Here is a 27,878-nt window from a genome sequence, read left to right as displayed (position 1 = left end):
GGAGATAAAGATGATTTCTGTTTCAGAATATATACATATGGAGAATAAGGTACAAAACCATTCTGAACATGATTTTATGGTGGTCTTGGCAGTGCTGGGTTAACACCTGGACTTGATGCCTAAAGGTCTTTTCCAACCAAAAAGATTCTGTCATCCTCTGTTACCAGAGGGGGGGGGGGGGGGTGAGGGGAAGCACCGTGAGCATAAAGAAGCCCAAGTGCGGCAGTCCAGAATTTCTACTGCCCTTCAGAAATCAGACAAACTGCTGGGCCAAACCACATGCAATGAGCAACAAACACGTCAGTCACTAACCTCAGACCAAGTAAGGACACCGTGTCCTCATGCCACGGACATGGACATCAAGTTTATTAGTGTGATTCCTCCACACATCATCCCATCTCTGGGATGTGCTGGAGTTTGTTCTGGAATTCTGGGACAAATTCATGTACCTTGGATTTAGCCTCTCCCAGTTCCTTTTCCAAGCCCAGGCTGGCTTCCTCCAGGTTCCTGCAGCGCTTCGTAGCAACTTCCAGCGAAGCTTCTGCCACAGACAGCTTTTTAAGAGCTTCACCAAGCTCCTGCTGCAGCTTTCTGACATTGCCCTGATGAAATGGTTAGATGAGCACAAAAAAGGTTATAAGAACATGAACTATGCCTTTACTTTAACTTATATGATTATACACTTAGACCTGTCTTGGGACTCAATCCCAAAGGGAGGAAAATTTTGCCTGCCACCAGCAGTCAAAAGCTGAGCACCTCTAAATTATCACCAGCTGCTCATGAGGATTTCTGTTTTCTAATACCTACGAAAGGCTCAAGTATTAATCATCCTGCACACTACACCGGCATACCTGAATCAGGTATTTTTTTAACAAAACTCAAAGCAATCTCTTGTCACAGTTTGACTGCAGATATTACTCTGGTGACTAAAGGCAGGACTTTGTATTAGATGGTTCTTGGGTCTGTTTCTCCATTCTACAAAGAGAATTAAATGAATACTTGGATCTGAAAGCTCTTCTGACAAACACTTGAGGTTTATATTGAAACACATCTCTGTCTGTTTCCTTACCAAGTTCATTTCGGAGTAACAACTGCCTCCCTGCTGACACATTTGCCTTCACAAATCTGGACAGGCCCTCCATTCATCCAGCCACCCACCCAACTACCATCTCCCAAAGGAACCTGGTATTTTGGCACTAGGAATACAAAGTGATTCACAGGGGAAAACCATTGACAGCACTGCTGGAGTTCTTCTCCTTCTTCCCTCAAAGAACCCAAAAAATGAAGAATAAGGTGGTTATCTGACACATGGCAGGTATTCACCTAGCTCAAACGCTCCGGGGTTGAGAGGAAGAAAGAAATGGAATTTTAAAGCACTGTTCACATCACTAAGGCAGGCAAACAGCACACCAGTGTCTAATTACTCAACAGGACTAGCTCCTGTTTTCCAGAAAGTAAAGATTAACAAAATGGGTATGGCAACTTTTAAACCTTTACTCTGCCTGGGACTGGTAGAATTTGCAGAACAACAGTTTAAATGACATCCTAACAAGTCTTCTGACCAGCTAATTAGTTAACACAGACACAAAGAACAAATTTAAATATTGCTACACATCACAAAATACACAATAGAAAGCTTAGGTCAGTGGCTGAAATTGACCTCTTGAGCAACAGGAAGGTCGCTCAAAACACAAACAGAAATTAACACCAAAAAAGTTGCCTTCAACACTGCAAACAGTGTATACTTTACCTCTCTTTTTACTTTGTCAGCCTCATATTTAGAGATTTGTTCTCTTAAATCAGTGCAATCGGCCTTTAATGCCTTGTTCCTCTTTTCCAGCATGTACACTTGTTTCTCAGCAGCAGCACTGACTTGTTGGAAAACTTCATTAAACCGTTCCTGGGCAACAGTCACTGCCCTTCCTTGGATGAGCTGCTGCTCCTGCAGGTTTTCCAGCAGCTGATGGAATAAATGCCTTTCCCTCTGGAGCTGGGCCAATGCCGCCTGCATGGACAGAGTCATAGCATAGAACCACAGAATCATTAAGCCTGGAAAAGACCTCTGGATCCTCCAGTCCAACTGGGAAACCAACACCACCATGCCCACTAAACCGTGTCCCGGAAGTGGAAATAATGTGCTCCGCTCTCCCCTGAGGTGTTACACAGCACTCCAGACCCCTCTGCCCAGCCCTGCCCCAGATGCCCAACACCAACAGGATGCCTGCCCGATTCCCCTCATGAACGCCCTCAGAAAAAATCCTTTTCAAACACTTCCTCGTAGTGAAATGAGGCAACCAGGTGCCACTAATTGCCAGGTAGTGGATCTTCTTACCCGACTCCTTGGGTTTTCTGCTAATGCTAGTTTGCGCCGGACTAGCTCCCTTTCTTCTGATTCATCTGAGCATGGGCTAGATCAAGGTCTCTGCCGCATTCTCTATCAGATGTAGCAAGATGAACCTCTTTTAGGGCACGGCGCTCCAAGGTCCAGCCAGGTGTTCCAGCAGAAACTCATGAATAATGCTCTGAGCCTATTGCCCTCAGGGCTGACTAGCCTGGATCAGTGCTACTGCTCCAAGAAGCAGCTAACCTCCTCCTCCCAGCTTTCCTCAGCAGGGAGCTTTATTGGCCCCCTAATCCTGCTCATGCGCAGTAGGGGCCTGCCCTAATCAGGCACAGGTGGGCTTAACACAAGCTTATGCCCACTACCTCGCAATTAGTGGCACCTGGTTGCCTCACTTCACTACACTTCCTGACATGGCCAAACACACACATGTTTTGCAGAGGCAGGGAAAGCTTCAAAGGTCACCAAAGTTCAAGGTTTCTTGCATGAGCTTTCTCTCACAAAGAGGAAGACCAGGCATGTTTAATCACACAGATCAGCCTGTTACTGAAAAATCTCCCTCTTCCCTTCAATATGCATTTTGCATTGGGAAAAAAAAAAAAAAGCATTTGACTGCATTGTTTGTCTGCACAGCACAGCAGGAACAACACTGGGCAAAACTGAAGGAAACCAGCTGGAAACAAAGCAGCAGTACAGCAAATATCCTGCATCTGGCAAGGATTTTTCCTCATCCTAAGAGGACTGTACCAACTTCAGACAGCAACACCACCTTCCTCTGCACGACTCTGCCATCACCATTAGTCACTTTCTGGTTACTTTTCTTTACCTTACTGTATAGTGCAATTTACTCTCTAATGCCACTTACCAGTCCAGACTCTTAATTAAAAATATTTGGCTTCACATACCTGCACCCCAGAGTTGTCAGTGGCTTCCTTTAGGCTTCTTTTTTTTGCTGGTGATGACACATGGGAAGTAGATCCTGAGTGCTCACCTACAATGAAAACAACAGATTTTTACAACCAGCATGACCTAATGCTACCTATTTACTCCGAGAGTGCATCTTGATTAATGGTGAGAACAATCTTTACAGAAAACATCACATCCCCTCACATTTGAGAGCTGCTAGAGACAAAATGATCAGAATAGAGTTTTTAATGTGCTAAATATGTGTTAAATATTTTCTTTGGTGGCATTTAACTTTCTTCTGTAAAAAAGAAAGCTTATGAATATCAGTATGGCCACAAATAATTCACTCCAGTGTCTTCAAGGTGCAGGATCTCTCTCTCAGATAAACTGTGGTCCATGCAGTAACGAGCAAGATGCTTTCAACAACGCAAAGGGTGCCTCCTCCTCCTGCTCTGAGGCCTGAGCTGAGGAACAAAAGTGCTCCCCTCTGACCCAGCTGGCAATGCTTTCCAGCGCACACACACACGGGTGGCACTGCAGACACCTCCTACATTTCAAAACCAGAGCAGCTGAGGCACTGGAACAGAAGGGCTCTCCCTCAGCTCCACTCAAAGCTTTCCCTGGCTTCAGCCAAAAGCAAGCACAGCTTTTCAATCCAACAGCACCCGCCAGGAAAGAGAATGCTACTGGCACACCCAAGACACTCCAGTCCTCCTCCTCCTCTCCATCTGCACGTTTTGGTCAGATTGCTTCAAGGAGAACACAGCAACAGAAGCAAGAAGAGCACTTGCTGCATAGAGCACCATCTGCAATCCAGCACCATCTAGTCAGGTTCCAGAAAAAGAAAAAAAAAGGCACAAAAGCTGCTTTGCTACTCTGCCAGTGGCCACCAGGATTTACAGGCCAGGATAAAATTTGCAACCTCAGAAGTCAACCACTGTTTTAGTCCATTTACTCTAGGTGGATCTATATTCACAGAGGAAGTATCTGGATCTAGATCATTTCTCTCACCACTGATTTCTCTGCAGCTTGTGCTGGGCTCATCAGGGCTGCCATTTAATAAGTACTTCTCTGTACATCCAGCAATGGCAGTGTTTAGCTCTACAGCAAGCTCTTTCTTCTCTTCTTTTCCATGTTGTTCAGCTGTTTTTTCCTGAAAGAGATGAAACAAAAAAGCTGGTAAGAGCAGAAACAAGCATCTGCTTTGCTACCCACTGACAGCTTGAAGAACATTTTTTGTGGAAGAGAAAAGGGAAACTTTGCTTTCTTTTACAAGGCCTTCTGTGTTTCCAGGGAAATAAATCTTTAGCAGAATTCTGAGGTCCTGAGTCTCGGCCCTGCTTCTGCACAGCCCCTGAGAAGCACTTCCCCACTTCAGCCCAGCTTCATTTCAGTTACTGCAAGCTTTCGGGTGCTCCTGGATCTCCCTCCTACCCTCCCTGTCCTTCGCACAAAGTACCTCAGAATTCCAGGGAGAAGCCCAGAGAAAATCCTCAGCTTTCTCCACTTCTTCCATGGGTGGCAGGGAACCTACACACCAGGGAGGAAAGGAGACACTCAGTGGTTTTATATCACCCTGCTACTCCACTGTTTTATGTTGGAGGCTTTTCTTTAGTAACTTTTGATTCTAGAACCGTGGCTATCATCTAAAAGCACAAGGAATTAAAAAAAAAAAAAATCTATGTGAACAAAAGGAGTTATTTATTTAATTGCAATTGGCAAATTTCCAGACTAACACACTTCAGAGGAGTCACCTGGCAATGTCTGGAAAAGGAGGTAGGGAAGGGATGGGCAGGGCAGAGGAAGGGCTTGGCCAGGGACAAAGGCTTAGCAGGGGATTCATAGCTTAATCTTAAGGATATGGCTTATTTGGTTCTGAAATTACAAAGTGCCGTGTCTTCACAAGTTAATTTTCTTGCCTACTAGAGAAGAAAAAAATACAAAACTCTACTTAGCAAGCCTACTTTTACAGATCAGTCTATCATGCAATCTTTCCCAGATAGCTTACTGCTTTTCCTGCCCTGCTGGAAAGCCTTCATGCGCCGTGTCACCTTTGGCTTCTGCTGCTTCTGTAAAGAAAGATGTATTTCTGCAAAACTTTTTTTTCAATAGAAACAAACACAAAGAACTGTTTACATCCCTAGACTTGATGCCTAAATGAGCCTCTGCAAGTACACTAACCAAAATACCCCTCAATTTTAGTATCATGCCAGAAAAATGCATCGCTTCCATTTACATCAAGGCAAGAAAATTAATTCATGTTAAAACTAAACATGCTGGCATCTCCAACTGCCACACTCCTGCTCCTCACCCCTCCAGAACCCCACTGCAACACAACAGATGCTCCCGACATCGCTGCACAAATTGCTCATTCTTCAGCACACCAGTAAGAACAGCAGGCACCAGAGCTTGGAGCTGACAAAGAGAACACTGCCTGAGCATTCCAAAAAAGAGGGGAAATGTGCAGTGTGAGATGACACACAAGCACAGAATGCCATCTCATAGAAAAGAACCTGTTTGAGTAACTCAGCCATTGAGTGCTGGTGGGGGAACCTGATGGGGAGGGAAGGAGCAGCAGCAGATGGAGGATTTCAGGAGGTCCTCACAAAGAAATGCCCTGTTCCTCTATCTGTTTGGACTGAAACACCAAATTTACAGAAAACAAGAATCACCTCACAGGAGAAGAACAGAACAGATTATAAAAGTAACTGAGAAACTTTTAGGGTCTGCAAACCTGACCCAAATGAGCACCAAGAAATGAAGCAATGTGGTTTTTATGTCGTTACCTATTGCTCCTTTGTGCCAAACCGTAACTCTGCTGCACGCTCTGCCACACCCACGGTCTGTTAGGAAAAACTGACAGCAGAAGAAAGGCTGGCAGGCCAGAGACTGCTTCTATCACAGAATGGTACAGGTTGGAAGAGCCCTCCAAGACCATCCAGTCCAACCTTTGACCAACACCATCATCTAACTACTAAACCATGTCCTTAAGGACCAGCTCCAAATGCCTTTTCAATGCCTCCAGGGATGGTGCCTCCACCACTGTCCTGGGCCATTCCAATGCCTGACAGCCCTCTCAGTGAAAAAACGTTTCCGAACACCCATCCTAAACGTCCCCTGGTGCAGCTTCCATCCATTTCCTCTGCTCCCATCCCAGTTCACTAAGGAGAAGAGGCTGTTTCCCTCCTTACTCCAACCTCCCTTGAGGTACTTGAAGAGAGCTCTAAGGTTCTAAGGAGGAAACAGTGCTGGCTGGAACTGCAGTTGCTTTCAATCCCAGTTACTTGCCTTCAAATAACTCCTTTTCACAGGACAATTTCCCTGGAAATGCACCATACCTTGGGAGTAAAATCCAGTTGTTCTGCAGAAGCACTCCAACCATCACCAATCCCCTTTTTCTCAGATCTGCTTAAAAAGCAAAGCAAAGTGATGACACCTGTGCCTCCCAGATCACCCCTCAAGGAAGTGGTAGGTATTTGTAAAGTCTCACCTTTTCAAGCCTCCTTTGGAAAAGTCTTCCACTCCTGCTCAAACACGAAACGACATGGTGAAATTAGATTTGGCATGCTAAAAATTCAACAGTACATATGAACAAGGTACTCCTTGCACACATGAGTACACAGCAGAGGGAAAAGTTTTACTAGTTCATGTAGTATGATGTGTAATATTATGCTAGAGACAATACTAGCTGCTGCTCTAGCCAGTTACAAACTATTCTGAAAAGGGAAAGAAAATCAAACAGCATAACCCAACCAAAAGCTTAACCTCACACTCAGCCTGTTACTGCAGCACAGCAAAGAGACTCTCATGATGCAGGACACGTGCTTCATGGTGCCAGCCAGAGACTGCAGTAATAATGCCAAGAAATGTCCCCTGGACACTATCTGCTGTCCATTTGCCACACAGTTCTGATAAAACACCCTTAAGAACCCAGAGAGAATAAAACCTCCACTGTAGGGTCTGAGAGGCAAAGCACAAGACTAAATTCCATTGCATAAAAATATTAATTTCCTAAGATTCTTTTAGGGTTATGTGGCCTCGTAAGGACAGACTGGATTTTAAAACCTCAGAGAAGGAGGTAGGCGTTTGATCCCAGGACAATTTAATGTCACCTGCACGAGCTGCTTCTGCCTTCTTTGGAGCTGCACTTTCTGACAGCTGCTCACTAAGACTAAAGAAAGAGAGAGAGAGAGGAAACAGAGTTGTTAAAAACAACCACTTCCTGGCAGGTAACATTTAGCAGAAGAGTTAACAGCCATTTTTTATTCATCCTACACAGTTCACATGAATTCAGGGACTCCTAAGTACTTCTGAAGGGCAAGACACAGAACTTTCTGCAGGGCTGGTACACACTTCAGTGTTCCCTGCAGTCACCTTCATCCTACAGATGCACATTCCAAGTTATTAACTCCTGCTTGGTACACTCTTTCAGCCTAGCTTTTAACAAAGCGCACCTAACCACATCAGAGAAGGAACAACAAAATTATTCAACAGCCACACTTATAAGCACACCTAACCACATCAGAGAAGGAACAACAAAATTATTCAACAGCCACACTTATAACCGACCACTTCATTGAACCAAAAAGTTAAACGTTTACCTGGGATACCCATAAATACAAGCATAATCATCAGCTGTCCGCCCATCAGCATCTTTATGGGAAATGTCAGCACCGTAATGCAGGAGAACTTGGATCAATTTCATCTTCCCGACAGAAGCAGCCATCATGAGTGGGGTTCTGAAAGATCCAGATGTGCTATGAAGTTATCATTTTACACAGACAGTCAATATTTTCATTCCTGCGTGCTCTCAGCTTGCTCTCCCATTACTTGACAATGAACAAAAGAAAAAGCAGGTTCCATTAAAAGCAACAAGAACATGGGAGAGGGAGTCAACACAACTGCATGGTCACACCAAGCTGCCACACGCACACCACTTCAGTGCACATGGAGGCTGCTGTGCCTCTCAGCAATCCCACCGAAAGAATACTCAAGGGACCCATGTGGATAAACCCCTTACCTTTGTTGCTGGTCTCGAGCATGCACATCAGCTCCCATTCTCAGGAGAAACTCAGCTGTCTCTACCTGACCTTTGGAGACAGCAAGACTGAGTGGGGTAAAGCCCTCCTGAAAGGACAGACAAATACACCAAGTTAATCATCGAAGTCAAAAATAGTCTTCAACAGAAATATTGCTGCCACTTTCTGAAACAACTTCCTTTAGAAACAGAAACATGTACCTTATTCTTGGCATCAAGATTGGCATTATGATCAAGTAGCAGCTCCACAACTTTAGGACTGCAAGACAGGACTGCCAGGTGGAGGGCGGTGTTGCCAACAACGTCTCTGAGGTTTGGGTCTGCACCACACTTCAGCAGAAAACCAGCACAGGCTTGGTGCTGGAACTGCACTGCCTGAGAACACACGAAAAAAGGGAAGACTTCCAAAACTCACATTTCACTCCATCACAGCTCGCCCAGCTTCTGACCACTGGCAAAGAAGAGCACCTGCAAAGATGACCTGACAGGTGCCTGTTCCACTCCAAATCCAACAGGCGTGTTTCCGCACAGCTCTGCGCACAAGAGTCCTGCCAGACACCTCTCCTTTCATGCACACTCAATAAGCCCCTCTTCCAAGAGCAGAACTTCTCTCACTCACCATCATCAGGGGTGTTGTCCCAAAATTATCAACAGCATCCAACTGGCAGCGGTGCCTTACTAGAAACGTGACGACCTCTGTGTGGCCGTTTGCAGACGCCAGATGGAGAGGTGTCCTGAGAATTAAACATGGGAGCTTAACACTGACAGACAAGGAAAGAACCAAAGCTGTGGCACCACCCAGCCCGGGGGACCCTGCTGCTCCTGCTGCTGCTGCAACCCCGCACACATCACCCACAGGGCAGGAGAGACCTGGGGAGGCCTCAGCAGCTGCAAGAGAACCCTGCAGGGAGAGAAGGACCAAGCGGCAGCCCAGCAGCACGCACCTCCAGGAGCACTGGCGCCCACCCAGCAGCTCCCGGCACTGGAAAGCTCTCAAGTTCCCCCTCCCAGCTGACAGGGCACATCTTGCTTTGCAAGCAATCAGCTCCAAGGGGATCCCACACAAACCCTGCAGGGGGGATGCTCCCGCACGCCACCCGAGGTGTCCCAGCAGCGGCCACAGCCCCTCACCGATTCTTCCTGTCGCGGCGGTCGATGCCCCAAATCTTGATCCACCAGCGCCAGCGCCTCAGCCAGGCCAGGTGGCCGCGGGCAGCCGCACCGTGCAGACTGCCCAGACCTTGCTGCTGAGGCTTAGGGGCGCCGGTGCCGGCAGCAGCAGCAGCGCGGGGCTGCCCAGGAGCGCTGCCAGAGCAGGGAAGCTTCTGCTTCTTGTTGAAAAGCCCCATCCCAGGAGCTCTGCGAGCTGCGGCACGGGCACAGCCCTGCGGGAGCAGTGGGAGGCAGCCGGCCGAGCCGGGGGGGTATAAAAGGGAGAGTCAGGAGAAGGGAAGGGCAAAGGCAGGGACAGGGGATGTAGGAGAAAGGCAGGGATGAGGCGGGAGCAAGGAGCAAACCAACGGCGAGGAGCACGAGCAGCCAGAGAGGCAGAGACCAGCACAGCTCAGCACAGGAGCCACAACCGTAGAGTCACCACCAACGGCACTCGCCAGGGGCAACGGTGGGCGGGGCCGAACCACCCTGTGGGGGGGGGGAGGGGGTAGAAGGGGCCGAACCAATTCACGGGGGGGGGGGGGGGGGGAAACGAAGGAAAGAAAAAGGCATCTGAGAGAAGCTGAGAAACTCTCCCCCATCGGAATGAGTCATACAAAGAATTGTTAAGTTCTTCCCCTGAGGAAGAGGCTTCTTCATAACCAACTAAAATGAGCAGCTAGAGAGGGTAAAAAATAACCCTTCTTGTGTGGATGGTGCCCAGCTGGCTGTACTTAGGATTCTCAGAGCTAGGCAGTGACCCTCTATTGGTGTGTGGTGGCTTTTTGTATCAAATACTGTGCTGAATGCTGTGAGCTCTCTGTCACCAGCTTATCCCATCTTTGCAGTCTGCACAACCACTTCTGGTCTCTCACCACATATTTAAATGGCAAACTAGCTTCCTCTGACTCCACAGAGCTCACTGCAAAAGTTCCACTGCCATTGTACAAGTACACGGTGTTTCCCTAGACAAGTCTAACCCACAACTAGAGGGAAATGGACATCTAGAATTCTCCTGGCCTACTGGCAGGACAACTATCTTTTCCCTAACTCTTGGGAAAATGTTAACACAAATGTTAACTGTCACCATGCTCCGTGTGCCACACCCAGCTACACAGAAAATCTTCTTAAAAGTTCCCTGCTGCAAACACATCCTCTGCAGGCCCCGGCACCAGCCTGACCTTCCACAGGCAGCCCAGCTTTTGAGCAGCCAGCCTGAAATGAGCCACTAATGGCTGTAATTAGCCCCATTGCTGGGCATCAGCCAGGGGAGAATTTAAAAGCAGCAACTTGCCTCAGGCTCTGAGTCTCACTGTTACAACTTTGTTATCTCCTGTTTCTGCTCTCAGAACATCAGATGTGATTGTTTTGAACTAACAAAAAAACCTGCACGGAACACTTGCATTCCTCACAATAACTGATCCCACAGCAGGGAATAAAAGCTGCATCAGTCAGTAGGGCTTTGCAAAGAGCACACAAGAACTCATCAGGTATGGGACCATCAGAGGAGGAGGGCTCTTTGGATAAAGAGAAAGGCTTTTTCTTCTTTCCTCTGGCATATGCTTCCCTGGAGGCAGGGTGGGGAAGGAAAAACACAAAAGTTAAACACGGCTACATGGAAAAAGTTAAAGACAGGCACACGGAAAAATTTTCCAAGCTTTGGATTTTATCAAAGGAAGCAAGAGATGGAATTCTGCTCACCTCATGTAAGCCGTCTTAAATACATTTATATTAAACTACTTTTTTTTGGTTGCTTTGGCACTCCAATGCTTCCCCATGATTTCTCTTGTTCCCTTTTTGGTCAGTTCAGTTAGTTCCATACTTATGCATTAAGAGTTGGTATTGCATATTTCCCCATTCTTGTCAGCAGAGCTTCCTTTGTATTGGGATCTTTCACCTCCAGCATGAAACTCCTTGGAATTCCTGTGCTCTTTCTAACTCTGGGATCAGGCTCGACAGTTTAGGCTCAACACTCCTCATTTAACTGTTGCAGACCCACTGAAATGTCCATAACTTACAGCCAACTAAATTACTCTGCCAACACTGGGTTTCTAACGTAAAATTAACAAAATGTCTCAGAAACGGTGAACAGCTTCTGAAGGGCTTCCTTGTGTCTTGAAGCTGAATAATACTGCAGGATTACACTGAGGCTGATCAGGTACTCCCCTCCTGTCTTCCCAGCCTGGGATCAACCCTCTATAGAATAGTATCCAAATAGAAACATTTTGTAAACTTAAACCAATGACTTCAAATTATTAAAAATCAAAGTTTTGTTCACATCTCTTTTTATCCAGCTACAGATCATAACATAAGATTTAAAATAACAAAGCAAAGACTCTTGGGGTTTTTTTAAGTATTTGACAAGAAATTCCATATACCTCAATAAGCTGGGCCAGAGAAACAAGTGCAGAGGAGTCACTGATCTCTTCACAAAAAAATAATGAAAGGGTTTTTACATACCTGTTTTCAAGAAATAAAACCCCATCTGAATTAGAGTAAATACTATGAATGCGGTTTGGATAAATGCACTGTGGGAATTACCAGGGTCCCTGGGCCAGCTACACTCACGCTCACAGAGAGAGACATTCATGTGCAGCAAGGAATTCAAACTGATCAGTGACAGCATCACTGATGTCAGATTCAGACTGAGTGGTTTCAGACCTACAGACAAGAAGTTTTCAAGTTGAAACATGACACACCACTCCATGACCAGCAGAGGCTGTATTCTTCACACAACACAGACACACACTTGATGAATTTCTACATTCAGATCTCCTAACAGCTTCTCAAGTGCTCAGACCCCACAACTCTGGGTTAATGTAATGCCTCACCCCATTCTAGTGAAGAAAATTCAGTTATACCTAAAATCAGGATGACAAAAAAAAAAACATCCCACCCCTTAGTGATTTTTTTATACTGGAAGGACTATTTTGAAATGCAGAGTTACACATCATATGATTCCACCCCAGGTGGTGGAATCAACATCTAGAGCATTACCAGTCAGGTATTTCCTTGTGTTCCTTATCTGTATTTTAGCAGCAGCAGGACAGAGTTTGCAAAGCTGTAGAAAAATGCTGCCCCTTTTCCCAGTGTCAGTTCCAAGTGGGGGTATCCTGAAGAAAGGCTGAACCTTTGGGAAATGGAAGCAGCATCCAAACCTGAAGTCACCCAGATCCAAACATGTCCTGCAGGCAGAAGGGAAGAAAAATGACAGAGCTTTTACCCACAAAGGCACTGGGCTCCAATCTTGTGCTGAATGTGTCCACTGGGCTGTTGGCATTTTCATGTGCAGACAAACTATTCAACTGAACTGCTTCATCAGACAAAGCCCAAAGATCAAATGCAGAACTGCAGAATACCAACTTGGGGAGAAACAATTCTTTAACTGATAGCAATCTATTGAAGACATTTATGTACTCAGAGGGGCCCAAACAATTTCACCTCAGTTATGCAGCTTCAGGAAGAAATGTCCAGGCATTTACAGACACAAAAAGGAATTGTTTAGCTGTACAGAGGTGTCCTCAAAATGTTTGGGATATGTTGGTTTGAGTCGAAAGTAAGAAACAGTACCAAGTATAACAGTAACAGATAACAGTAACAGTGGGTTTTGGTAACATTTTCAAAAATTAGGAAAAAAAAAAATTAGGAAAAAAAACCTGTGCAAATGATGGCATTACACAGTTTTGCTATGCTGAATCAAATACATTGCATTTACAACAAAGACTGTGTTTTATTGGAAAATACTTTAAGTTAATGTTTGGGAAATTAATACAAGGGTACATTGTTTGGATGTAAACGCAGGCTGCAATAGAAAGTGTAAGACTGTGATTTTACATACAGCTTTTGATGTTCCACTCACTGGCTCCCTTTGCCTTCCTCATGTTCCACTCACTGGCTCTGACTGGCTTCTAGAAGAACAAAAAAGGTGATCAGAACTCCAAATAAAGCACTTGTGTCCAACCTTAAGTAGTGAAAGCAGAGTATAAACTAGTTTTCTGATGCACAGAGTAAAACATGTTGAAGACAAAATTCAGTCCCTAACCCCACCTTTTCTTCTTCAAGATGCTGCTGTCCCTGCTGCCCCCCAGCCTGTCACTGCCCAGTGTCCCATCACCCCCAGGCCTTCACTACCCACTGCCAACCCCCAGCAGCCCCCTGGCTCTGCCATGGCTCCCTCAGCAGCCCTGGGCCCATCACTGCCCAATGTCCTTTCACTCTCCCAGACCCTCACCACCCCATGTCCCCCCTGTCACTCCCAGCCTGCCACCTCCCCGTGTCCCCTCCTGTCAGCAACCAGCCATGGCAGAACAGCCTGGGGGAGATGCAGTGGGCTTGGTGGTCACAGGGCCAGTGAAGGGAGGGGATGGCTCAGGGTGTCTGAGTGTCTCTTAGTGCAAGAGGATATAGAAAGAAACATTCTTGGGAACAAGTCCCCAGTGATCACCTGGTTTTTCCTTTTTCCCTTCCAGGTGATGATGGGCAAGCCCCAGGCCCATGCAGCCATTCTCTGCGCACAAGTCCCCTGGGGCTGGGTATCTGACACACGTTTCATAAAAGAACACAGCCCCAGAGATTTGATTTGTTCATCTTCAGCTGGGGGAAGGTGTGTGTGTGTGTGAGAGAGGAAGAGCTGCTCTCCCATTTCATTTTTGCACCTTAGCAAAAACATTGCATGATTTACACTCAAGAAATCAAAGGTAAGCGACGCAGATGGCTCCAACCACAAATTTCCACTGACTCCCCAGAAATATGCAAGACCACACTATCAGTCACACTGCCCTCCCTGCTGTAGAGGTGTCAGACCAGAAATGATGGTTTCAAGACAGAAAACACAACACAATCCAGCACAACAACAACAAAAAAACAACCTGAAGAAACCAGGTAAACAAACCAAGAGTCCCTAATCAAACCCTAAAAATGAAAACAAGCTTTCATCTTTGAAAAGAAAGCCCAGGGTGCTGGGGCCTGGCCCAGCTGCTCATCACTGCTCTTCTGGGGCTCTGCCCAGCTCCCTGCCCCCAGTTCTTCATCCCTCCCTCTCTCTCGTTTGCCCACCACAAGTTTGGGCTTTCACTGGCTGTCTCCCTCTCAACGTTTCCCAATTCCTCCCTGCCTCTTCTCAGAGCTATTGCTGTTTCTCTCTCTCTTTGTCTCCACATCTTTCCCTCCCTCTCCTCTCCTGGCCTTATTGTCCCTCTCTCTCCTGCAGCCTCTCCCCTTTCCTGCCCCTCCCCTCACCCTTTCCCCTCTCTCCTGCTCCCTCTCCCACCCCTCTGTCACTCCCCTCTCCTGGGGCCTTTTCTGTCTCTCTCAGGCCCCTGGCCCGCCCCTGGCCCACTCTCTGTCCATCCCCCCTCTCTCCTCCTTCCCGCCCTTCTCCTCTCTCTCTCCCTCCCTCCCTCCCTCCCTCCCTCCCTCTCCCCCTCTTTGCCCCCTTCCCCTCCATCTCTTTCCCGCTCCTCACCACTCTTTTTCCTGCCTTCTCTCCCTGCCCAGATCCCCTTCCTCCTGCTCCCCCTCCCAGCTGGGCGGGGGCCGGGGCAGCCCCGGGGTCGGGCGGGCTCAGGCAGCAGGAGAGGAGGAGAGCCCCGGGGCATGCTGGGAGCTGTAGTCCCGGGGCATGCTGGGAGCTGTAGTCCCGGGGCATGCAGGGGGCTGCCCGGCGGCCATCTTGGTTCCCGGGCCATGCTGGCAGCTGGCATTTCCCCACTCTCCCCATCCCGCAGCCGGGGAAAAACTCCGGGAGGGCGGCATGGATGAGCCAGCAGCTCGTAAAAGCCCTCAAAATGAAGGAGGAAGCATGCAGAGGGGGGATGCAAGGGCAGGTACCCTAGGAGGAGTAGACAGGTGGTTGGAGCAGCTGGGGAGCAGGGCAGGAGAGCCACATCCATCCCAGGTAGAACTTAATCTTGCCAGGAGTGGAAAGAGGAATAAGAAAAGCTTTGAGAGGTACCTCTCTCAGGTGGGCTGAGAGAGTTGGGGCTGTTCAGCCTGGAGAAGAGAAGGCTCTGGGGGGGCCTTAGAGATCCTTCCAGTCCATGAAGGGGCTACAGGAAAGCTGGGGAGGGGCTTTTCACCAGAGAGAGTAGTGACAGGACAAGGATTAATGGTTTTAAACTGAAAGGGGATAGATTTAGGTTAGATATTAGGAAAACCTTCTTCCTCATGAGAGTGGCAGGATACTGGAATAGGTTGCCTAGAGAAGTTGTTGATGCCCTTCCGAGGAAGTGTTCAAGGCCAGGTTGGACGAGGCTTTGTGACACCTGGTCTAGTGAGAGATGTCCCTGCCCATGCAGGGGGTTGGGTCTTGATGATCTTTAAGGTCCCTTCCAACCCAAGCCATTGTATGATTCTCTGCCTCCTTAGGAGCTGTGTCCTGACTTCTCTGCAGTACTTGAAAAAGCTTGGGTTTTGTTATGGGCAGCTCAGCAGACACCAGTGAGACTCAGTGCCTGAGGCAAGTTGCCTTTAAATTCTCTCCTGGCTGATGCCCAGCAATGGGGCTAATTACAGCCATTAGTGGCTCATTTCAGGCTGGCTGCTCAAAAGCTGGGCTGCCTGTGGAAGGTCAGGCTGGTGCTGGGGCCTGCAGAGGATGTGTTTGCAGCAGGGAACTTTTAAGATGATTTTCTGTCTAGCTTGGTGTGACACATGTGGCATGGTGACAGTTAACATTTGTGTTGACATTTTCCCCAGAGTGAGGGAAAAGATAGGTGTCCTGCCAGTAATTCCTGGTAGGCCAGGAGAATTCTAGATGTCCATTTCCCTCTAGTTATGGGTTAGACTTGTCTAGGGAAACACCCTGCACTTGTGCAATGGCAATGGAGCTTTTGCAGTGAGCTCTGTGCAGTCAGAGGAAGCTAGTTTGCCATTTGAAGATGACAAGTGAGAGAAAAGAACTGGGTTACACAAGAAGGGTTATTTTACCCTCTCTATCATAGAATCATAGAATTGGCTGGGTTGGAAGGGACCTCAGAGATCATCAAGTCCAACCCTTGATCCACTACCGCTACAGTTACTAGACCATGGCACTGAGTGCCACATCCAGTCTCTTTTTAAATATCTCCAGGGACGGAGAATCCACCACTTCCCTGGGCAGCCCATTCCAATGTCTGATCACCCTCTCAGTAAAGAAATTCTTTCTAATGTCCAACCTAAACCTCCCTCGGCACAACTTGAGACCGTGCCCTCTTGTCTTGCTGAGGGTTGCCTGGGAAAAGAGACCAACTCCTTTGAATTGGTTATGAAAAAGCCTCTCCAGGAGAAGAACTCTACCAGCTCTTTGTATGGCTCATAGAGGTGGGGGAGAGCTTCTCAGCTTCTCTCAGATACTTAAGGGACCATTGTCACCTGTAGTGGCAATGAATGAATGCTGAAGCTTAAACCAATGCAAGGTTTAAGGATTAAAGGAGGCTTTTCCTTTCCTTCAGCCCCCTTCCCCCTGTGAATTGGTTTGGCCCCTCCCCCCCCCGCCCCCCCCCTCCAACCCCCGCACAGGTGGTTCGGCCCCACCCACCGTTGCCCCTGGCAACTGCTGTTAGGGGCGACTCTGCCGTTGTGGCTCCTGTGCTGAGCTGTGCTGCGCTGTGTCTCTCCAGCTGCTCCTGGTTCAAGATCTGAACAGGTTGCACCTCGCTGCTGCCCACGGTCACCTGTCCTGGCTGAGGTTCTGGAACTCGTGGATCAAGATTTTGGGGCATCGACTGCCGTGACAGGGAGAATCGGTGAGGGGCTGCGGGCAGCATGCTCGGGTGGCCTGTGGGAGCATCCCCCCTGCAGAGTTTGTGTGGGATCCCCTTGGAGCTGATTGCTTGCAAAGCAAGATGTGCCCTGTCAGCTGGGAGGGGGAACTTGAGAGCTTTCCAGTGCCGGGAGCTGCTGGGTGGGCGCCAGTGCTCCTGGAGGTGCTGGGCTGCTGCTTGGCCCTGCTCTCCCTGCAGGGTTCTCTTGCAGCTGCTGAGGTCTCTCCTGCCCTGTGGGTGATGTGTGCGGGGTTGGAGCAGCAGGAGCAGCAGGGTCCCCCAGGCTGGGTGGTGCCACAGCTTTGGTTTTTTCCTTGTCTGTCAGTGTTAAGCTCCCATGTTTAATTCTCAGGACACCTCTCCATCTGGCGTCTGCAAACGGCCACACAGAGGTCGTCACGTTTCTAGTAAGGCACCGCTGCCAGTTGGATGCTGTTGATAATTTTGGGACAACACCCCTGATGATGGTGAGTGAGAGAAGTTCTGCTCTTGGAAGAGGGGTTTATTGAGTGTGCGTGAAAGGAGAGGTGTCTGGCAGGACTCTTGTGCGCAGAGCTGTGCGGAAACACGCCTGTTGGATTTGGAGTGGAACAGGCACCTGTCAGGTCATCTTTGCAGGTGCTCTTCTTTGCCAGTGGTCAGAAGCTGGGCGAGCTGTGATGGAGTGAAATGTGAATTCTGGAAGTCCTTCATTTTTTTTTTTTTTTTTTGTGTGTGTGTGTGTGTTGTTCCCAGGCAGTACAGCTCAGAGAACAAGACTGTGTGACTTTTCTGCTAGAGCAGGGTGCCGACCCAAATCTTGCAGACATCGATGGCAACACTGCCCTCCAGTTGGCCATCCTGGCTCGTAGTAAAAACCTCGTGGGGCAGTTAATCAAGCATGGTGCCAAACTGGGTGCCAAGAATAAGGTAAATATAAATATTTCTTCAAGAAGTCCTTTCAGAAAGTTGCATCGATACGTCTTTTACAGATTTTTTTTTTTTTACTTTGATTATTAAGATGATGCATTTCTCTGACTTTTCAGAAGGGCAGTACCCCACTAACTCTTGCTATCACTGAAGAACACGAGGAGATATTAGAAGATCTCCTGAAAGCAGGAGCTGATTTGCATGCTCGAGATGAGCAGGAGAAGGAGGGGGTGCAGGAAGAAGGAGGGGGTCCAGGAGGAGGAGGTGGTCAAGGAAGAGGAAGGGATCCAGGAAGAGAAGGGGATTCAGAAGGAGGAGGGGGTCCAGGAATAAGAGGGTATCCAGGAATAGGAGAGGTTCCAGGAAGAAGGAGGGGGTCCAGAAGGAGGAGAGGGTCAAAGAATAAGAGGGGGTCCAAGAATAGGAGGGGATCCAGGATTAGGAGGGGGTCCAGGAAAGCAAAGACTTTGGTTTGCTCCTTGAGTGTTTATCCAAATGTGTTCATTGTAAAGGAATGGGGAAAATACTTCTTCCGAGAGCAAGTTGGAATGAAAATAATGACTGTGTCTGTGTCAAATGATCCATGGCATTGCATGTTTTGAATCTTTCAGAACCCCACTCATGATTGCTGCTTCTGTTGGGGAGATGTATTTGGTCAAAGTTCTCCTTTCTCACGGAGCCAATTGTCGCAGCGAGGGAAGACTCGGACACTCAATATGAGTTATCAGCAAGCTTCATTTATTGATTATAGCACACTATATTTTTGCAGTCCTTAATAAGCTAATACATATTCTGTAATCTAACCACCCTATTGGATATTATTCTAAATGTCAACCCCACCTTAAGTTCCTTGGTTATCTACATCCTTCTGTTACATTCTTTAGCTAACCACAAGTCCCTTTTGTTGTATAATGGCTACAGTCAAGGACATAGTGCCCATACGAGGTGGTAGTTAGCAACATTCATGCAACATCGGCAGATCAGACTAGCTGAGTTTGATGTTTCCCAAGAACTTCTTCAGCCATCTGCAACATGTCTACATGGCCCTTGTCACACAACCAATCCTCCACAGCCAATATTTCCCATGAAGACAAAGATGGGAGGATAGATGTGGATTATGCTGATCTCAATGGCCATTTACGGTAAACTTTGAACTTTATGATTAGAATGCGGTGTGGTCTCTTCCAATAAACCTCTTCCAATGTCATTTTCACACCTTGAAGTCTCTCTTCCCTATGGATTTGCAGATTTGCTCCTCATCCCACGTGATCTGTCTCTTCCTTTTCCACTAAACCTCTTCCAGTCTTATTTTCACACCTTGAAGTCTCTCTTCCCTTTTCCCCTTTTATCTTCCTTTGGGAGGGTGGAAGGGGGGTGGGGGGGGTGGTACCAGAGCAATTCTGTTACCTGGGCTTTTTTTTTTTTTTGGTTAGCACTGAGATTCTCTCAGGTGGTTCTCTGTGCCTAGAAGGCAGGCTGAAAAAATGTTCTGAGCAGGAGTTAATAACTTGGAAGGTGGGAATGTTTATTTATAGGGTGAACGTGACTGCGGGGAATGCTGGAGTGAGTTCTGTGTGTATTACCAATACAAATACTGAGGAGTTTATGAATTTTTGAAAACATTTGCGGGGGGGGGGGGATAATAAATTGGTGTTAACTGTGGTGCCAGCACGTGGTTCTTTTTACCAACTCTATTTCCTCTCTTTCTCTGTGCAGTGTAAGTCACTAGCTGGCAAAACTGGAGGACACAGAAGAAGCTCCTGCAGGGGATGCACTTCGATCTCCTGAGCAGGCAGGAGCTGCTCCAATTTTTTGGGGTGCACCTGCTGTGGACGGAAGAGGTAGGATCCTTATCTATGGAGGAGCTCAAGAGGAAAATGATGTTACCTTTTCGTGAGGTGGTTTGTATTGTCAGCACTGACTGTGCTCCCTGGTGACTTCAGTGCAGGCATCAGGAGGAGCAGCACAAGAAGCTTTGTGAAGTTGCTGATTTGTTACTTTTTGGCCTTGTCAGGCTGTTGTGATTTGTGTGCTCCACGTCTACTGCCAGGATTCTGTCCCATAGAATTAATTTTTTAATATAAATGAACTCTAGATTGGAACCTGTTCTTCTTTTAGTTTTTTTAAGTGTGTTATATCAGAACTCTGTGGCAAATGGGCAGCAGAGAGTGTTCAGGGAGCATTTCTTGGCATTAACAGTGCAGCCTGGCTGGCACTGCAAAGCGCATCATGAGAGTCCCTTTGCTGTGCTGCAGTAACAGAGGGTTAGGGGGTAAGCTGGGGTGATCCTGAGAGACTTTCTGAGGTCCTCTGAAGTGTATGTTTTGGGGAGGAGTCCTTGTGCCACATCCATTCCATGTGCTTGTGGTCAAATCAAGAGAAGCAGCACTCCCTCCTGCTCTGAGGCAGGCCCTCTCCTACATCGTCCCGATCCTAGTCGCAGTAGCCTTCCTAACCCTGGTAGAACGAAAAGTACTAAGCTACACACAAGCCCGCAAAGGACCCAACATTGTAGGCCCATTCGGACTTCTCCAGCCAATAGCGGAGGGGGTAAAACTATTTATCAAAGAACCAATCCACCTATCAACATCCTCCCCCCTCCTATTTATCGCAACCCCAATGCTTGCCCTCCTGGGAGGGTTGTAAATGGAAATGTGGGGTAAATTGGAAATGTGGTTTTTTTTTTCTATTCCATTCCATAAACCAGGTGTGCAGAAAATGAAAAAGTGTAAAGAGGAGCAGATGTGGCAGCAGCAAGAAGTAAGAGCCAGAGACTGATGAAAAATTCAAAGCCAAAATCCAGATGATTTTATTTACAGAAAGTACAAAAAAAAGAAGGGGAGGGGAGTAGGAAGTGAAAAGGAAAGGGAAGGGGGAGAGGGGGGAAAGGGGAGGGGGAGAGGGGGGAAAGGGAGGGGGAGAGGGGGGAAAGGGGAGGGGGAGAGGGGGGAAAGGGAGGGGGAGAGGGGGGAAAGGGGAGGGGGAGAGGGGGAAAGGGGAGGGGGAGAGGGGGGAAAGGGGAGGGGGAGAGGGGGGAAAGGGGAGGGGGAGAGGGGGGAAAGGGGAGGGGGAGAGGGGGGAAAGGGGAGGGGGGAGAGGGGGGAAAGGGGAGGGGAGAGGGGGGAAAGGGGAGGGGGAGAGGGGGGGAAAGGGGGTAGGGCGGGAAAGGGGGTAGGGCGGGAAAGGGGGTAGGGCGGGAAGGGGGTAGGGCGGGGAAAGGGGGTAGGGCGGGGAAAGGGGGTAGGGCGGGGAAGGGGGTAGGGCGGGGAAAGGGGTAGGGCGGGGAAAGGGGGTAGGGCGGGGAAAGGGGGTAGGGCGGGGAAAGGGGGTAGGGCGGGGAAAGGGGGTAGGGCGGGGAAAGGGGGTAGGGCGGGGAAAGGGGGTAGGGCGGGGAAAGGGGGTAGGGGGGGGAAAGGGGGTAGGGGGGGGAAAGGGGGTAGGGGGGGGAAAGGGGGTAGGGGGGGGAAAGGGGGTAGGGGGGGGAAAGGGGGTAGGGGGGGGAAAGGGGTAGGGGGGGAAAGGGGGGGGCGGCGGCGAAGGGGGGGGTAAAGGGGAGGATGGCAAAGGGGAGGGGGACTACGCATCAAAAAAATACCAGGGAAGGGCAACAGGGCTGTCATCCATCCAACCAACTAAGAACATTTATTCAGACTGACAGAAACATCTTTTCATGTCTTCTAATCCATCACAAGATATGGAATCAGCTCCCAAGGATGTAATTTAAAGTTCATCAGTGTCTGGCAAGAAAAGAGATAAGATTCTTCGTGTTACTTTTACAGGAGAGAGGGGCAAAGAGGTCACTGTCAGAACATTATGGCTACGAAGCCAGAGCTGAACACTCTCTGTGGTTAAAAGCAGACAGCAACAGAAGGAAATTGGCTCAGGGGCTTCCTGCTTTCAAACAGCACCGGTCACTCCAAAGCTGTGACTCTGGAGTAATCATCACAAAATAGGTGCAACTCCTCCTGGGACATCAGGCCTCACATCACAGAACAGGTTTGATGCCACGGATGACAAACATTCAACTCCCCTGACGATTGCCTGAACACTACTGAGTGAGCTTTCCCTAAAGAAAGGATAACTTTTGATTAGCCTCTTCTTGCCTATTCAAATAAAAAGACTGCAACAGAGGAGCTACAAACACAAGCAATGAGCAAGGGACAGCAAAGACCAAAAACTGACAGCAGAGGGTGTGTGTTATGGGTCAGTGCTGAAGGCAGCCACTGGACAAGGGAGGAGAAGTGATGGCTGAAGTCTGAAACTCTGTGTAAGGGCTCCTTTTATGTTTGTGATTGAGGATTAACTCCAGTGAAAGGTGACTTCAGATTAAGCCAAGTGTATCTGTGTGGAGGAAATAGGTAAGATTCCTTTCTGATGGGTTTTGTTTTGGGTTTTTTTTTTTTCAGGCAGCTGTTTAAAGCTCTACAAAGCATTTTGTAAGCAGAAAGTTTCCACGTTCAAGTAAGTGTAAAGCTAGCGGAAAAAAACCCTGTGCTTAGCACAGGAACTAAACAGATTTCAAGATGTTGTTTTCAAGAGGTAGGAGCAGTCATCTTTTTACTTTTACATAACACATTACCATGTCCAGGTTCTTCAGAGGCAAATTCATCCAGTTCCCACCTGTACTAGAATTATACAGAAAACACACCATTAACATTGTGCAATATTAAACTTCTAAAACATTCTTCAAATCCACACAAAAACAGGCAGTAACTCCAAGGGCCAAAGAAGTGAGGCCATAAACCAGCAGAGTGGAGGGAAGGGCCCCCTCTGCAGGACTAAAGGGAGAGCAGTGACCAAATTCACAGCTCCTCCAGGAGAACCCCTCTACAAACCCAAATGCCTCCTACACACAGTGGATCTCCCACACTGAAGTATGAAGTGAGATTTGTTGCAGATTTATTTATTGTAGTCAGACATCCTAGGTAAGAAAATTTTATTTAAAGCTTAGCTGGGAACATCCTATGGCATCATCTTTGGTTTCTGGGCACTCTTGGAAAACAGCACTCAAAACCCAAACTTTTCACCCCTAGCACACCTAGATGTTGTGTTGGGATGAGGAGGAGTTACACCATGAGTAATCCCTGCAAATGAGTTGTAAGTGAGGATGGGATTTCAAAATGTCTACCTTGGCTGCAGAAGAGGAAATCCTGTTCATCAATAATTCTGCTCCTATGGGTGAACTGGGATGCCTCCTACTGGACTTGGACTTCTGTTCAGAACCAGGATGTCCCAGGTGAGTTGAGTGGTAAACTGGATTTGCAGCCACTGATGGGAAGTGTGTTCTTCCACCTTCCACGAAGCTTTCTGTAGGCTTTTCCTATTTTTTTTTTTTTTTTTTTTTTTTTTCCCCCATCAGTTCTGAAACATTCAGACACAAAGAATTATCTCTGGTAGGAATAGATTAGGAATGACCAAACCCATTTGACCTGAAGGGTTCTGGGGAGCCTATATCATAGGAGCCAAACCTGCAAGAGTTACCAAGACTTGGGATTGCTCAGCACTAAAGCTTCAAAGCAATCTGTGAACGGAGTTTGCTCTGGAATTTTGGGACAACTTCATCTACCTTGGTTTTAGCCTCTCCCAATTCCTTTTCCAAGCCAGGTTGGCTTCCTCCAGGTTCCTGCAGCGCCTCGTAGCAACTTCCAGTGAAGCTTCTGCCACAGACAGCTTTTTAATGTCACCTCTCTGACATTAAATGAAATGGTTAGATGAGCATGAAAAAAGTCATAAGGACATGAATTCTGTCTTTAACTTATTTGATTATTCAGTTACAACTGTCTTGAATTCAAAAAGTAGGAAACTTTTGCCTGCCACCAGCAGTCAGCCCCTCCAAACTCACGGAGCAGCTAATGGAGGTTTCTGTTTTCTAATACATAAAAAAATATTATAGTATAGATAATATTATACTTTTTGAACAATACACCAGCATACACTGAATCATGTTATTTTTTTTAACCAAACCCAAAGCAACCTGTTTGATGCAAGAGCCACAGGTTGACTGCAGATACTACTCTGGTGACTAAAGGCATGACTTTGTATGAGATGGTTCTTGGGTCTCTTTCTGCATTCTACAAAGAATTAAATTAATACATTAAATTAATAATTAAATTAAGACATTAAATTAATACCAAGTTAATTTTAGAGTAACAACTTTCATAAATCTGGACAGTCCCTCCTTTCCTCCAGCCACCCACCCAACTACCATCTCCCAAAGGAACCTGGTGTTTTGGCACTAGGAATACAAAGTTTTTCCCAGGGTAAAACCATTGACAGCACTCCTGGAGTTCTTCCCCCTCTTCCCTTTTACAGAAACTGAAAAAATGAAGAATAAGGTGGTTATATCTGACACATGCAGGTATTCACCTCACTCAAACACCCCAGGGTTGAGAGGAAGAAAGAAATGGAATTTTAAAGCACTGTGCACATCACTATTCACAGACAAACAGCGTCTAACAGGACTAGTTCCTGTTTTCCAGAAAATAAAAATTAACAAAATGGGTACAGCAACTTTTAAAACTTTGCTGTGCCTGGGACTGGTGGAATTTGCAGAAAAAAACTTTAACATTCTAATCAGTCTTCTGACAAGTTAATTAGCCTAACACAGCCACACAGAAGAAATTTAAATATTGCTGCACATCACAAAATAGAGAAGAGAAAGCTTAGTGGCTGAAATTGACTTTTTTGAGGAACAGGCAGGTCCCAAAAGACAGAATGCAGAAATGAACAGCAAAACACTGCTTAGAGCCTTCAAATATGCAAAAAGTGTGTCCTTTACCTCCCTTTTTTTTTAGTTTTTCAGCCTCATAGTTTAAGACTTCTTCTCTTAAACCAGCACACTTGGCCTTTAATTCCTTGTTCATCTTTTCCAGCATGGAAACTTGCTTTTCAGCAGAGTTTGTGGAAAGTGTCATTAAAGCACCCCTGTGCAGCAGCTGATGGAATAAATGGCTTTCCCTCTGGAGCTGGGCCAGTGCCTCCTGTGTGGACAGGATCACAGAATCATTAATGCTGGAAAAAAACCTCTAGGATCCTCCAGTCCAGCTGGGAAACCAACACCACTAAACCATGTCCCCAAAGTCAGAATAATGTGCTCCCCTCTCCCCTGAGGTGTTACACAGGACTCCAGACCCCTCTGCCCAGCCCTGCCCCAGATAATCCAACAGGATGCCTGCCCTATTCCCCTCATAAATACCCTAAGAAAAAAGTCTTTTCAAACACTTCTTAGCATGGCCCAACACACATGTTTTGCAGATGCAGGGAAAGCATCAAAGGTCACCAAATTCCAAGGTTTCTTGCATGAGCTTTCTCTTACAAAGAGGAAGACCAAGTATGTTTAATCACACACATCAGCCTTTTACAGACAAATCTTCTTTACTTCAAGATGTATTTTGTATGGGGGAAAAAAATGCATTTGACTGCATTGTTTGCAGGAACAACACAGCCCAGCTGGAAATAAAGCACAGAACAGGAAATACCCAGCATTGTGGAAACGATTTTTCCCCACCCTAAGAAAACTGTACCCAACTTCAGACAGCAACACCACCTTCCTCTGCACGACTCTGCCATCACCAGTAGTCACTTTCTGCTCATTTTCTTTACCTTATTGTAAAATTTACTCTATAATTACTCTCAATTTACTCTATAATTTTACTTAGCAGTCCGGACTCTAATTCAAAACATTTGGCTTCACATACCTGCACCCCAGAGTTGTCAGTGGCTTCCTTTAGGCTTTTTTTTTTTTTTTTTTTTTGCTGGTGATGACACACGGAAAGTTCACCTCCAGGGAAAACCACAGTCTTCTTCCAAGGATTTTTCCAGCAATGGAGAGCAGAGTTATAGCTCAGTAGTGTGAGCAGTTTGACTTTTCTCCTTTCTTCTTCTACAGGGTGATGACTGCAGCGTGGTGTTTTCACCAAAGCTGTTTCTCACTGGATCTTTTGGAAGACAGTGAAATTTTAGAGGTTCTCTTCTCTTTGTCAACAATTCTTGGAACTCTCAGGTGTTTTCCTCAAAGCAATCTTTGGTTTTCTTTGAGGAGCACCCTGGGGATTCTTCAGAGATTGCAGAATGCTCTTTTTAATGTGCTTCCAGAGCACCTCAGGAGAGAGAGCTATGGGATGATCTAAAAGCCCAGCTTGAAGGTTTACCGGGAAGCTGTTTCTCACTGTACCTTTTGGAAGACAGTGAAATTTGAGAGCTTCTTTTCTTTGTCAACACTTCTGGGATCTCTTGGGTGAGATCCCAATCTTTGATTTTCTTTGAGGAGAACCCTGGGGATTCTTCAGAGGACTGCAGGATGCTCTTGTTAATGTGCTGCCAAAGCACTTCAGGAGAGGGATCTATGGGATGATCTAAAAGCCCAGCTTGAAGGTTTACCGGGAAGCTGTTTCTCACTGTACCTTTTGGAAGATGGTTCACTTTGAGCCTCCTCCCTGGGATGCCACCCCTCTTAGGTTTGGGCTTCAAGCTGAGGGTAAGTCTGCATAGCACAAGGCAGTGGTCTGTAGGACATTCTGCACCAGGCACCGCTCGGCTAGGACGGACACGGCCAACATTTCTCTGGCGCACTAAGACACAGTCAGTGAGGTGTCAGTGCTTGGATCCAGGATGCTTCCAGGTTGTCTTCAGGCTGTCTTTCTGCTGGAAGAGAGTGTTGGTGATGGTGAGCTGCTACTCAGCACAAAACTCCAGCAGGAGACATCTATTGTCATTACAGTTTCCAACACCGTGCTTGCCCAGGACTCCTTTCCAGGCTTCATAGTTCTTTCCTACTGCGGTGTTGAAGTCACCAAGGATTATGATCTTAGCATCTGCAGGAACCTTTTGGGTGAGGCAGTGCAGGTGGGTGTAGAATTTGATTTTTTTCTGCATGGTCAGCCTGGAGGGTTGGGGCACACATACTGAGAACAACATGGTGCTTGTTGTGGAGTGGGAGGCGTAAGGAAAAGATGAGACCCCCAATGAGCGGTCGGCAGATTTTCAAGTTTGGAGGCCTGGAATATCCATGAATAAAAAGCATAATCCTCAGCTGTCAGCCCAGCAGTGTCTTCATGGGACACATCAGCACTGTAATGAAGGAGAACTTTGATCAAATGAAGATTCCTACCAGCAGCAGCAATCATGGGTGGGGTTCTGAAGGATTCAAAACATTCTATGAAAGGGATCATTTTACACAGACTCTGTCATGATTTTCATTCCTGCTTGCTCTCAGAAAAAAGGTCCACAGGACCACACCCCATTAACTTGTGCAAAGGAATAAAGAGAAAAAAAGAATCTTGTTTCCCACTAATTCGTTCCATTCATATCTCTGTGGTTCTCATCCATGCCTGAGGAAAGAGAAAAGAGTGGAAATAAAGCCAGCACACTGATTTCTGGAAAAGAGAATGAAGGGCCAGGCAAAATACAGACCCTTTGGGGAACAGAACTTGCCTGCACTGTTCTCCTTCCCCCCACCTCCCTGGAAAAGATATCCCAACAAGCTATCCCAAACCTCCCCCTGAGCAGGTACTTCTCATCTCACTGCACATCTCTTCATATTGGGCTCCCTGGCAGCACTCACCTTCCCAAGAACTCTTTTTCAGAAAGCAATGTTGACTGACTGCCTCCCCACCCAGGGTGCTTGAGCACAGAGTGAGCTGCACCCTGTGAGACTCTGGGAGATGATACTCAGAGGCTGGGAGCTCAACTCCACAACAGCACTGGCACTCCTGACACAGACACTCTCACAACCAAGAACTTTCTGAAGATCACAACTGGCAAGGAGGGGTAAACCAGCCTACTCCTAGAG

The 27,878-nt window shown here is 47.2% G+C and overlaps 1 long non-coding RNA gene across 1 annotated transcript; it reads right to left on the bottom strand.

Moving 5' to 3' along the window:
* Window positions 1-1,690: 1,690 nt before the first annotated feature.
* LOC139803654 (uncharacterized) lies at window positions 1,691-26,173 on the bottom strand. The gene is made up of 3 exons (XR_011729098.1): window positions 25,869-26,173; window positions 3,247-3,332; window positions 1,691-2,005 (listed from the first exon to the last, which is right to left on the bottom strand). It is a non-coding gene; the product is annotated as an uncharacterized lncRNA (long non-coding RNA).
* Between the last annotated feature and the right edge of the window lie 1,705 nt (window positions 26,174-27,878).

Source organism: Heliangelus exortis, chromosome 16, assembly GCF_036169615.1.
Source record: "Heliangelus exortis chromosome 16, bHelExo1.hap1, whole genome shotgun sequence".
Classification (NCBI taxonomy): Eukaryota; Metazoa; Chordata; class Aves; order Apodiformes; family Trochilidae; genus Heliangelus; species Heliangelus exortis.
Note: the sequence above shows the minus strand (reverse complement) of the source record. Positions and strands in the feature narration are given on the sequence as shown.